Below are 14748 nucleotides of genomic sequence, written 5' to 3' on the forward strand. Positions count from 1 at the left end.
ACGCTGGCGTAATTGACATGACATGGGCGGTACAATTAAACCAATTGAATCAATGAAGTCAATTGAAATCTATCAAACCAGGTGAGAAAAGTTTGGTAATTGAATGATTGGAAAACTTCATAGGATCAGTTGGTTTAATTGACACGATATGGGCGAAACAAGTCAAATGTGAAAAAAGTTCAGTAATTGAATGATTTGACAAATTAGCTGAAGGAAACGGCTGTTTAAATTAATGTTATTGGCGGTACAGTAAGGTCAATTGAATAAATGAAGTCAAATGATATCTATCAAACATAGTGAGAAAGATAAGTTAACTGAATGAATGTACATATGTTAAGAATCGGCTGGTTCAATTGTCGTTTCATGGGCGGTACAATTGGTTCAATTGAATCAAAGAAGTCAAATGAAATCTACAAATCCATGTGGGAAAGGTTACTTAATTGAACGGTTGAACAAATTAAAAGATTCGGCTGGATTAATTATTAATTATTAATATTTAATGCGTTTCCCTCGGTTTTAGTTTGTTACCCCGATTTTGTTTTTTGTCCATGGATTTATGAGTTTTGAACAGCGGTATACTACTGTTGCCTTTATTTAATTGACATGATATGGGCGATACAATTAAGTCAAATGTAAAATATCAAACCAAGGAGGACAAAAACTTAGTAAATGAAAGATTGAAAGGTTGGCAGAATGAATCGGCTGTTTAGATTGATGGTATACGCGGTACAATAAAGTCAATGAAATAAATAAAGGCACATGACTTCTATCAAACAAGGTGAGAAACATTAGTTAACTGAATGAATAAATGAGCAGAGTGTAAGACAACGCTGGCGTAATTGACATGACATGGGCGGTACAATTAAACCAATTGAATCAATGAAGTCAATTGAAATCTATCAAAAGAGCTGAAGGTGAAAAAAAGGTTGGTTAATTGAATGATTGGACAGATGTGAAATATCGACTGGTTGGATTGACATGACATGGGCGGTACAATTAGGTTAATTGAATCTATAAAGTCAAATGAAATACTTGTATACCAAACCAGGTGAGAAAGGTTAATTGAATGATTGGACTGGAATTGTCTTAATTTATCTAAATGGATACAAGTGTACGATGCAGATCAATTGAATCAAATAACTCAGATATAAAAGAGAATGGTAACAAACCAAATAAGGCATATAAGGAAGAGGTTATTATATTAAAGGGAAGAACAACATGCATGTACCAAGTCAGGAATATTGCAGGTGTTTTCCATTAATTTTAGCTTTTGATATTGCTATTTGATAAGGCACTTTCAGTTTGGAATTTTGGTACTTTTGTTATTTTACTTTTTAAAAACGTCAATCAATAACTGAAAAAAGCAAAACACTAAATACGACAAAAATGTAGTTTACAAAACAAAACATAGACAATAAAGGACTACTCGACACACTAAACGCCATAAAGGGTGGTGGTATATTTATGCATTAGGTCATTTAAATCAATTGCACTTTGTTGTCATATGAAAGGCAACAGTAGTTTATCAATGTGCAAAAGGTACACATTTAGAATCCCGTTTGTTTAATGACATATTACACTATCAATACAGCTGGTAAAGTTTCACTGACTTAACGGAGGAGTACAATTAATTTTAAAAAATAAATTGAACTAAAGAAATGTGTTCCTTTGACTGATTTAACAAGACAATAATGATATCAGTTCAACTTAATGTATCATTGAGATTAATTGAATCAATTGAGGCAATTGGTCTTGAACTTTAAAACAAATGGTCTTGAACTTTAAAACAAATAAGCATGTGTTGGTTTCACTGTACTGCTCATACAAAGGAAGTGCAATTTAGTCAACTGTTGTTGTTCTACTATAGAGATCATTGGAGTCAGTTGGGTACATTGAACTCCATTAGACATGGTTTGCAGGATTGTCTAATATGATTGGTTGGAAGTTAGTATGATGAATTTAATTGATTATATCTGTGTGATTCGACTAGATTGAATCACACTTAAGTTTAGCAGAATCAATCTTAACACTACACTATTGACATCTTCAACATAAGAATTGACAAACAAGCCAACACAGTATTTCAGCATATTCATGGTTAAATCACACTTAAATCTATCGTAGGTTGTATGAGATTTCAACTGTAATTTTTAATAATGACAGATAAATTTATAGACACTCACTCAAAAGAAAACTCATTAGTAAATAATAATAACTCATGATACAATTTTTATCAAATAACAAAAGGTTGCTGATAAATGAAAACTAAAAGTGAAAAAAAGACACATCGATACAACCGCATTAAAGAGAACAATTATGCGTCTTGCCCCTTTTTTATAAATGTTGCTCTACCGATTGATCATTTGAAATCTGGCTGCACTGTTGTAAACAAATAGCCGTGGCAAGGACGACTTTCAAAATATTTACAGAACAGAGTGATAGCCATGGATAATACTGAATGAGTTTTAATCTTAAATTTTGGTACTGGATTACACTCTTTCATAGCTTTCAAAACTCCCCTTATTCTATATAGCTTCACACAAAAGGGATATTTACAGGTCGGTTGAAATGTCCGATTTCGGAGACATGAAACCAGGTTTAATTCCCCATTTTCTATAAAAAGAAAATGCCAGTACCATGTCAGGAATATAACTCGTTTTATGTGTTTACGCTTAAATTTTGCCATTTGATAACAGACTTTCCATTTCTAATTTTCGTTGGAGTTCGGGATTTTTGTCATTTAACTTTTCATTTGATTATCAACAGAAGTAAAGATTCAAATGATATCAATAATTTCTACTTATATCTTTTTCGCTCTAATTTAGCAAGAAATCTGTAAAACCTTAGAGATTAAACAAGCGATTAACATAAAATTTGTAAGTGAATGAAGCCTACAATATGTAGTTTAAGGAAGTAGAAAAAAAATCACAATTTTTCAAACAAAGCTGCAAGGTATGATTGTAACCATTTTCTTTTATAGTTGAAGTATTTTTATATTCAAAAGATGTCTGCATGTTTAATTAGTTTGCATTTATGCATTTAGTTCCATCCTTTAGACAGATATCGCAATTTTCATCGTCTGTTTGATTTAATACAACTTTCTTGCTACACATGTGTTTCTGCATTGCATTAAACATTCCAATAAAACTGGTAAAGTTTCATCCTTTTGTTTCTTCCTTTGATTTTATTAATATATTTTTGTAATTAAAATAAACTAAAACCTATCTTGTATTATCAGGTAGTTATTAACCATGGACATAGTTCCCCATGTAATAATATCAAGATAATTATAATTAATTTTACTGGCTGGCGTATAACAAACATATAGAATAATTAGTATGAGACATTGGGTTATTTGAGGTATTAAGTTTTGATCCCTGTTGTATAAACAACATTGACTGTAATATTTGACTTGACATCGTTTTTCTTGTTTCCAATAATTACCAATCTGACAGTACACGATACTACAGCTTCAGCATTAACTATAATTTCTCAGATCTTTCTTTTCCGATAATTATATATTGTATACTTATAAACTATGAATATTAAATAAGTTATGACATTGTTAAAATGGAGTAATCAACAGCTCCAAGGAAACGATTTGATTGGATATCTGTGAAAGCATTGGGAAACTTTTATTTGTTGAACGGAGCAATGACATCGATAAAGAAATTACATCAAGAGGTTTCCTACTTTAATTAGAGGTTATGAAATGGACATCAGTGCAAAATAAACAAATGTTTACCATTTATTATCGATAAAAGTGAAAAGTTTTTGCAACTACAGAGTTAGAGGTAAGTCTTTAAATATCAACAGATGTCAACTTTATTTTCATATATAACTTTCATGATAAACATTATATATTAATCGAGTAGACGCATGTTTCTTATTTTTTTTATTTTTATAAATTTATTTTCGTCACGAGTTAAAATATCGATGTTTCTATCTTTCTATTTGCCAGGCCAGTAGTCAGTACTTCTGTGTTATCATTAATGTGTTCATACTTTTGAATTTACTGTTTACAAAACTTTAAATTTTTCAAATACTTCTAATTTTCAAACCCGGGAATAAATTGACAAACTGTATCTGTATTTGGCAAAACCTTTCAGAATGTCAGGTCCTTATAGCCCTTCAACTTCATACTTTTTTGGCTTTTTAAACTCATTTGATTTCAGCGTCGTATGATGCGTCTTTTATGGACATAATGCGCGTCTTACGTATGTATTGGTAGGCTTGAATCTATGATGAGTTCATTTAACCATCGCTATATTCACAACTCTGTAATACTGGTACTACGAATATCAGATATATAACGACAAGTGACACGTTTTCGATGATTTTTTAATGTGCAAATATATATGTTCAATGTGGTAATGACACCTAGACTGTTTACTGATGATTAAAGTTGTATATTTGCGAGCTGCAATATTTCAAATTTTATTAACTTTTTATCTACCTCTTTCCATGTTTTTCATCGAGTACATATCATAAATGTAAAATGTGTTTTTAAGATTAAAATTTAATTTTCAATCGCAAACAAGTCTACACTCATATGTATGTATACATAAAAGTTAAATAAGCCATGGGCCACGGTTTTTTTTTTATAGGAAATTCTAATCTTGATTCGTGGTAATGAGTCCAATATAATCTGTCTAATAAACTATGCGGTCAACAAGAAATGAGCGTTAGAAGACTATCTGCCCGTCATTGATCTATACAAATATGATGGTATTTACACTTCAAATTTTATCAACATATCTCAGATTAACAGAAAGTCTAGACACTGCAAGGCTCTGTAGTACATTATGCTTGCATAGACAGCAAGTACGTGTTAACATTAACATATGAAGGAAGCTAATTTGCCGTTATTGTATATAACAATTTTAGTTATAAGTATGCGTCAGATTCTTTCCGAAACAAATCTGTACGACCGATTATATTTTAATTGACAAATTGGGTACGTTTTATATCCTTTGGTTTCAATATCATTTTCGTGTGCGCCTTTTTACATCCCAAGATTAAAAGAAATAATTTCTAAAAATACATAAAGGCGACTGTATCATTATCAATATCTTGTAAAATAAGGAAATAAAGTAAACACAAAGATTATCATACATTTTGTACAATCACAAAGATATAAACCACAGAAAAGGCCATATATTAAAACTCTGTCGATTAGAACTCTTTAGATAAAAATCGTAATTGCACATCATGTACGTCATGTTATAGTTCATATGTCGTAATCAAACTGACATAGAAATAAGAAAAAACGACCAGAAGACAAACAGATAACGATAGACTGGTCAACACGAACCCCACCAGGTCCTCCGAAAGGGTAAGTGGATCCTGCTTAATATGGTGTCCGTCGTATTTCTCATGTAAGCACAAACCCGTTCAAATTCGGAAGGTCTCATTCGAGGAAAAGAGGACTTTTTAAAAAATATTCTTACCTAACATAATACATGTAAAGAAGTACATAGTTATGACATCACAATGACATCCAAATGACTGATTGATTGTATTTTTTTTATGTGTATGCTGATTACTTAAAAACATTAACCATGGTAATTTTATGGCCATTTTTTGCCCTTCGTGAACCTACTCCTTAATCAAATACCATAAATGCCAACTTTGTAATTTTTGGGAAATTGCTTTTGTAACTTTTTTCTTTTTATTCTGATCACTATTTTGTTTATTGTTTATGATATGAGCATATAAATCTAAAAATGATCAGTGCCGTCCTACAGATTCTATTCAAATAAAATAGTATATCTAAATTAACTATTTTATCACGGGCCCGCATGGGATATACAACAAAGTTCGCTTAACCAATTCTTTGATTCTATTTTGGTAATCGACTATAAATATCTTCTACAGAATACTGTTCCTAAAGAACAGTAAAAGTTATTTCGAACATTTCATATGTTATATGCTACATTAACTAAACGAATTCAGATTTTCAGCCACATTGCTCAGTGAACAGAGAAAATTTATGGAACAGTTTATAACTGAATTGGACTATTAAATCGAGCATCCGTGGCCCTAATGACAATATGAAGGCTGTTTAACAGACGTAATGTCCTTTTCATTAAAAACTTGAAAAATCTTAGTTCTTTAGATTATATATGATGAATTTATTCTGATTTCAATTTCAGCATGATTAAACTGATTAAACTGGAACTGGAATTTGTCAAATTAAAATTTCTTTTTCGTTATTGAAATATCAATTCAAATAATGACATCTTCTCTTAATTAACCCATAATTACATATAAAAACAGTGTCGCCTTATTCCCCCTTCTCAGATTCGGCATTAAAACCAATACAATTCCATACCATCATAATATATTTAAAAACAAATAGGGGTAGCATTTATATATTGTACGATTGTAATAGGATAAGAGGAGAAAACAACAAGATTGCAAAAAGCCTACAACACTCACTCATCTAGCTAAAAGATAAAAGAAATAAAACTATGTGTTATCGTAGAAACTAAAAGCAAGTTTCGTGATATTTTTTTCGGATAAAATTATAAGTGTATCCGCAGTTTGAGCATAACTTTTACAGTGAATAGAAAATAACTTGCTTAGTTATCTATTTCATATGAAATCAGTGTTAGTACAGAGAAAGTCACTATTGAAATTCTTCCTCTACAATACTAAACTGATAACCTTTATACGTTCATATCTATGGACTGATTTCTCAAAATGGCATTTTCTTTTGTATAGAAGTGTGAGAAATGTATTTGGACAAAAGCTCTGGATATCGAATTACTTTATTGAATTAACTGTAAGTGATGTGAATACCATGTTGTAGGAGTTATCATGATGCATATGACACAAATCTTAAAAGGAATTAAATTTTCGTGTAAGATAAAACATTATCATCTCATGTGCCGTACAGTCGTCTATTACAATCTTTTGTAAGTTAAAATGTAAAGATACACGAAAGCTGGTTCTTTTAGTACACTTTTCTGTGATATGCACATGTCAGATACATTATATTTAATGTATCCTCTTTAACATCGAATTATTTTTTTATATCGATTATTTATAGAAATCAAAACTTTGAGATAGTTCAGTACTTTTCGTGATAACAGTACATTGTATTTAACGACCTTTTCTGTTCAAAATATTTTACATATCTTGTTAATTTATATACGTAGATTGTTGCACGTTTTATTTTCAATACATCTTGGTAATAATTAATGTTTCATAGTAACGAATCAAACCTTTACAAAGATTGTTTTCAGATCATGTACTCAGTCTGATGTATTTTTGTATTCCGTTGCATTTTAAATGTGCACGTGTCAGTATTTGCAATTTATTGGCATATTAATCTGGTAAGATATGAAAGGTTAAGCTATGTTTTAGCTTGTTTGTAAGATTAATTATTTGATTGTCCATTTCAGCGATTGTCTGTCATTCTTTATTATATGGTTGTTAATTAATGACTTCGGCAAGGGATGGACAAGAGGTCCGTACGGAACATCGATTAGAAAAATGTTTAATTTGCTGTCAGATTAGCTTTTATATGAGTATACACAACACTTCCTAGTTAAGTAAGGTTTGATTGTTTTACAGAATTATATCTAATGATAAATATGTCTGAACGATAAAAAAAAAAACAACAAGAATACAGAATACAGGTTCCAGCAGGGTAACGTGATTCTGATAACACAATGCTTTAACTGAAATAAGTGGGTACCCAGCAGACTAAATGGAACTTTAATTTAGACATTTTCACAAAATATTTATCTTTTAGCCGTTGACAAACATATAGAGTTATTCCAGAAAATTGATCCACTCAATGTATAGGAATAGTTTAATTAGATATATATAGCAGTTAGACAAACAATTATTTTGATCTTTATATGCTTGTTTCTCCTTACTAATAGTACGTGCTTAGAAAGTTCAGATGACTTTGAAAGAGTTAACGATCAATGACTTTTTTTTATCCCTTTAATATTTTCCTTATTTGGGGAATCAAAGACACAAAGTGCAACGCAACTGTAGAAAACTTTTGCTTATTTCAAATTAAATAGACCAAAAATACATTATTTTCATGTTTTGAAGGAAATAAATTTCATGTTGTTGGTTTGGGTTTTTTTTGTTGTTTTTTTTTTTTGGGGGGGGGGGGGGTGGAAAATTATTAACGTAGTGTACTGTCTTGTAAAGTACACTTTTTGCTTGTTCTTTTTAGTGCATTGTAAACGTTGATTACAGACATAAACTTTTGAAGTTATGTTTACATTCTAGAGTGAATTGTCATGAAGCTGCACTTTTGTTACATATTATTATTTGTTCTTTTTATAGAACAACATAAACAGCTAGGATACATATGTTATAAAAAAAAAACGGAAAATGGAACAATCATTTATGACGAGTAAGTTCAATATCTGAGAAACAAGTTGCATGTAACAGTTGATTTGAGGCTTGTCGTTTATATTTCGGTGTCTTCGCTAGAGCAATTTACAAAATATTAATTATCCTCCACTTAAAGTACACTGTGCTGTCATATGTGTTATCGGTGTTTCATCATTTCGTGTCCGTATTACAATACTTGTCAAAGCTAAAAGCAAATTATTTATCTTTATTTTTAGAGATACAGTTTAGCAATGAGATTTGAATGGTTCATTTGTAAAAGCAGATAATTGATAAACATGCAAAACAGATATATGTGACTGATAAAACAATTATATTTAATTAAACAGTAGCCTAATCTAATTACAAATAAAGGCTAATGTGCTTACCTCCCATTACCACTGATGTAATTTGTTTTGGGTGATTAATTGACGTCGGGAGGTTGTCTGTGATGCCATGCAGAAAGCATGCAACTGAAATGCTATATACATTTTATAAATATTGAATATTTGCTAGCATGAAAGAATCAAAGGTACCAGGCTTATAATTATATACGTCAGACGCGCGTTTCGTTTTAAAAAAGACTGAACAGTGATGCCCAGATCAAAACAGCTAGAAAGCCAAAACAAGTACAAAGTTGAAGAGCATTGAGGACCCAAAATCCTGAAAAGTTGTGCCAAATACGGGAAGGTAATCTATGCCTAGGATAAGAAAATCCTTAGTATTTCGGAGTCTTTTATATATATTTATAACATCTTACAAAACTAATGATCCACATATTTCAGCTATTATATTGGTCCCATCTATTAATATTGTCGTCAATATTGCTGGTGTAACGTTAATCCGGCTTTTACTTTACTTTTTGTATTTTTGGTTTCTAAGCCCTTCCTAATTTTTCACTCGTTTCAAGGAACACATTTGTTGACATATCAAAACGACATGAAATTCATGAAATATTAGCCACTGGAAATGAAGCGGCCAATAATTGACCATTCTTATTCTAAATGGAATTCTAATGTAGAAAGGATGTCTCTTTATTGCCATTAACTTATTCTCTTAAAACTGTTTTCTTGTTTTATTGAAATATATATCATATAATGAGGTCTGTCTCGGTCAAAATGGTTTTGGAATTCGTTAAATTAACTGCTAAGTTTCCAGAATGAACATTGTCATTTATATGCTTACAATACAATTATATTAAACGCCTGTGGTTCTGTGAAAAGAACATCAAAGACAAAAATAAGAATAAGATTACTACCCAACAAATAAAAGTCACTTAGTTTAATTTGCGACATTACTTGATGTCGAAAATAACAGCAGAAAGGAGACAACAAGAATTGATTAACGTTTTGCTAATGATACAGGTTCGAGTATGATAAAGTAAGAGTTATAAGTGCTCTATATAGTACTAATACATCATCTTTATAAGAAAATTTAAGAAGTGCAAAACCTATTGGCACTCGAAAGGTTCGAGTTTTATGGACTTTTATACAAATAAAAAACCTATTATTTTAGTATCGATTGTCGTGGTCTTAATATTGTTCTGTCATTGAAGTAAAATGTTTTCTTGTTAAATGATTTGTTGTTTTCGCATTTGTTTTTATACTGGTTGGTAATTGTTAAGACTGTTTTCAGGAGCGGATCCAGCCATTTTAAAAAGGGGGGTTCCTAACCCAGGACAAAGGGGGGGGGGGGGGGGTTCCAACTACATGTCCCCATTCAAATCATCGCATTGATCGTCCAAAAAAAGGGGGGTTCCAACCCCCCGGAACCCCCCCCCCCCCCCTCTGAATCCGCGCCTGGTTTTCTATTATTAAAATCGCATGTTAAACACTATGCATCTCTCAATGACATATACCACATGCCTCCATTTATTAAAATAATTTTTATTCGAATTGGTTGATGCCAAAAAAGTAAAAGGGATCGTTTGAATATATCTTTAATTAAGGAAGTTCTAGGTGAAATTCCGTCAAGAGATTAACATCCGGGTCCTGCGACTTAAATTTCATTGGAAAAACTATGCTTATACATGTACTTGACACCAATGATTCCAACTCCTCTATCTGCGTACTCGGGTTCTACTTTTGTCATTTCGCCTGCCTTAATGTGGATATATAACTCCATGTAGAATCACAAAAAGAGTACAAATACTTAATAATAATGATCTATTTTTTAAAGTGCCAAATAGTAGTTTATTATATGTATTTTCGTAATGTTCTACATAATCCATACTTGAAGATATATTGTTTTCATAAAAGAGGGACGAAAGATACCAAAGGGACAGTCAAACTCATAAATCGAAAATAAACTGACAATGCCATAATCTATATATATATAAAAAACTACGTTACTCATACAATTGGCTAAACAAAAAAGAGTCATAAGATATGATATTTGTGTACGTCCGTCGGTTGTATTCGTGTGTGGTTTTAATTATTCATAGTTCAGAAGTCCGATGTATTATAAATTTTAACTTTCAACATAGCTTTTAGAGCATATTGCAATAAATAACCTACAGCATGCACAGTATTACAACTAGTATGTGTGGGGGAGGGGTTATAATGATTAACCACATACGAGGATAATACTTTTGCTCGAAATAAGCAATAAATAGCCTGGTATGCACATAATTACATCCAGTCTGTTGGGGGAAGGTGGTTTATAAGTAATATCAAAGTAGGAAGGGTGACATATAGTTGTTAATTTCTGTGTGTGTCATTTAGTCTCTTGTGGATAGTTGTTTCATCGGCAATCATACCACATCTTCTTTTTTATATTTAGATCAAAACTACAAAATCAATAAAAACATACGGATATTGGTCAAACCGTATTTCATGTAAAGGCGATTTTGTTTCCTAAGTGACCATCACCAAGTCTATAGCTCTGGATTTTGCACTTGTTGATCAGGAAACTTGATCATTTACCATTAAATGTCAAAAATTTACATTGAGATAGAGTCTGACAAACATGCAATTATAAGCCGGTTTGTGTCCAGTTTTAAAATTCATTATATTGACCCGAATAATTAAACTTTGAACGAATATATAGGAGTAGTTATACTGTAAATAAAAAGTTAATAGTAATTATATGTTTCTGCTTTAGAATAGATATATTTTTCTACTTCTCTATTGGGTTTGAATTTTATATATAAAATCAACCAAATAATAAACATAGAGAGAAATTTTAAATGAATTAATGAAATCTATACTATTAAACGAGAAGACCTCATTTTTGGTGTCGCTTCTCTTCTTTCCACAATAAATTAATCAACACGGCTCTATGTCCTATAGGTACAGTGCATAGTCCCATTTGTCATCCATTTATATGATTATTCAAATTGAGTTATTTTGGGAGAAAAAAGAGAAAAAAGGCATCCGGATATTGTCCCGTCATTGGACGAAATTTTAAGTCAGATTAGACTTCCGGTTTGCGTTTTTCTTTATACTTTGAACATACATATACTACGATTAAACGAGAAGACCTCATTTTTGGTGTCGCTTCTCTTCTTTCCACAATAAATTAATCAACACAGCTCTGTGTCCTATAGGTACAGTGCATAGTCCCATTTGTCATCCATTTATATGATTATTCAGATTGAGTTATTTTGGGAGAAAAAAGAGAAAAAAGGCATCCGGATATTGTCCCGTCATTGGACGAAATTTTAAGTCAGATTAGACTTCCGGTTTGCGTTTTTCTTTATACTTTGAACATACATATACTACGAATAAAGTGTATTTTAATTCTTTTTTCTGTATACTTTGAACATACATATAGTGTATTTTAATTCTATCTGCTATCATTTTCAAAATTACTATCCACGGCGGTCACAGAGTTTATTAAATGGAGGGGTCTGTATACTCGATTAGGCAGCAACCATTTGATTTTCTGGGGGGCTATGGGTTTTTTTTCTGTACAAACTTTTTTTTTCGCCTGTGGCGAAAAACAATCTATTTTTTTCGCGACAAGTCGAAAACAAATTTTTCTTTCAATTTTAGCATTACAGACATTACATATAGTGGCAGCTGAGGGTGAAACAAACAATTTTTTTCTCAGAATCAAAAACAAATTATTTGTTTCTCCAAAAACTGGAAACAAACTTTTTTTTCCAAAAAAACCCATAGCCCCCCCCCCCCAGAAAATCAAATGGTTGCTGCCTTAGTAAACTTGGAAGTTAAAGTAAATACACTTTATTTATATAGTAATGAATGTTCATAATATACAGATAAGATTTTTCATGTGAACTTTTGATACCTTTTCTGAAATTCTCCAGTCATTAAATCTTTTACAAAATTCATTTATTATCATTTAACAACAGAAAAAGATGTGGTATGATTGCCATGTTGAGACAACTCTCCACAAGAGACCAAAATGACACAGAAATTAACAACTATAGGTCACCGTACGGCCTTCAACAACGAGCAAATCCCATACCGCATATTCAGCTTTAAAAGGCCCCGAAATGACGATGTAAAACAATTCAAACGAGAAAACTAGCGGCCATATTTATGTACAAAAAATGAACGAAAAACAAATATGTAACACGTACATAAACAAACGACAACCACTGAATTACAGGTTCCTTACTTAAATGTTCATAACATACTAAATGTATGTTCATATTGAAATTGATAGAAAACCAAAAATTGGGAATTTTAGAAATCAAGGAGGAGGGATAAAAAAAAAAAGCATTTTCCTGTCCCCAATAACCTATGACTTATGATACTTTTGCTGAAATTCTCCAGTCATTCAATATTTTACAAAATTCTTCCAACAACACTTTACATACTTTAAACTACGCTCTGAATGCCCGCGATTTCGCGGGTGTGTTCTAGTAAAGTATAAAAGGGAAACATTGTAAAGTAATAATTATTAGTGGCTGTCCGTCTCTGCGAAGAAAAAAAAATATATATATATACGTAAATTTATAGTACAAGTTTATTGATGCAATAGCAGATTTTAACCATTTTCATAATTAGCAATGGTTTTTTTTTAAATTGTAATTAAATTCGAAAGAAGTATATAAAGACGAAATCTGTGTCAGTGTCATGCCATCAATTTTACCAAATAGAATCAAAACCATATACAGAGGACTTATATAATGTAATTGTTTTTCTAAAACTTATTCCCAAAAAATGGATAAATCAAAGTTTTGGCGATAGAAAAAGGTAGTTAGACCATTTTGAACCCAAATTTACTCCGTCATGATTTTATGTTTATAAATTTTGATAGATATGCTACTCACTACATAAATACAAATGTGGAGATCTGCTGCGATCGCTAATATTTCACCAATAAACATATATGCACAGAGATCAAAGCAACGATTTGACGCCATACGGCCTCCTGCTGGACATACTTTTTACTATATCGTACATGTACAAGGTTTTCAGAAAACCAGAGTGTTATTTCAATAGAAGTTAACATTGAATTTGCAAGAAAGTGAATATGCTGAAACAAAAATATAACAAAATGTTCTATGGATGATTAGATTTAATTGTTCAGTCTAATGATGTGAATGTCTATTGTGTATCGTTACGGAATTAATATTAGTCTGCCTCTTAAAATAAAATGAGAGTTATGCATAATAATGCCTCCAAGGAAGTTATTCGAAAGTCAAGCATATTTTGTTAAATAGCTCGAAAATATTTGAAAAAACATTTAGGTTTCACAATTTTCAGAAGTGATTAATTGTATTCTTCAACATTGTTAAAAAAAAAAGAGGGACGAAAGATACCAGAGGGACAGTCAAACTCATAAATCGATGGTAGAATGAGTCTTATTTAAAAAAAAAAAAATTGATTTAGACTATAAATATTTTAACATTGTGTCTTGTTGAAATGTTATGGTCATCTAAAAAAACTTTGTTCTCAGATATATTTTTGGCGTTACACTTTCTGTACACGACCTCGGGACGATTCTTTAGCGTTGTTACCTTTGTTGGTGTAGAAGGGAAGATCAAGTTTGTTAGGTTCGCAACGATTTGTATTTGTATTTTATTTCTAGGACAGGGGAGCATTGTCAGTATTACTTATGGCATGAAATGCTGACAGATTGGTAGATTTAAGGTGAAAAGAAAATGGAGGGAATTATCATTCTTACTTTTCTACGCACATATATTAATGTAAATATACAAATATCTTGCATCTAAATTTTTAATCATTCTTTTAACTTCATTAAAAAAATGAACTTTGAATAAATCTGTTACATTATACATTCTTTTGATCTATGATGAGTTTATTTGCTTGAAAAATGAAGATGATACAAAGGGAGAAATCTTTAAAAAAAAAACTGACAAATAACCCCATGACCAAAAGAAAAATCAATCGAAAGGATAAACAACTATTCACAAATCACTTAACGGAACCTCACCAGAAACCGAGCGTTTCC

General features: G+C 31.2%; 1 protein-coding gene across 1 annotated transcript in view; it reads left to right on the forward strand.

Moving 5' to 3' along the window:
* Window positions 1-3459: 3459 nt before the first annotated feature.
* LOC139521699 (arg8-vasotocin receptor-like) overlaps window positions 3460-14748 on the forward strand; it is a 41810-nt gene continuing 30521 nt past the window's right edge. The window contains exon 1 of the mRNA XM_071315233.1: window positions 3460-3794. The gene's annotated coding sequence lies outside the window, so the exon portion shown is untranslated. The remainder of the gene's footprint in view (window positions 3795-14748) is intronic.

Source organism: Mytilus edulis, chromosome 4 (assembly GCF_963676685.1).
Source record: "Mytilus edulis chromosome 4, xbMytEdul2.2, whole genome shotgun sequence".
NCBI lineage: Eukaryota > Metazoa > Mollusca > Bivalvia > Mytilida > Mytilidae > Mytilus > Mytilus edulis.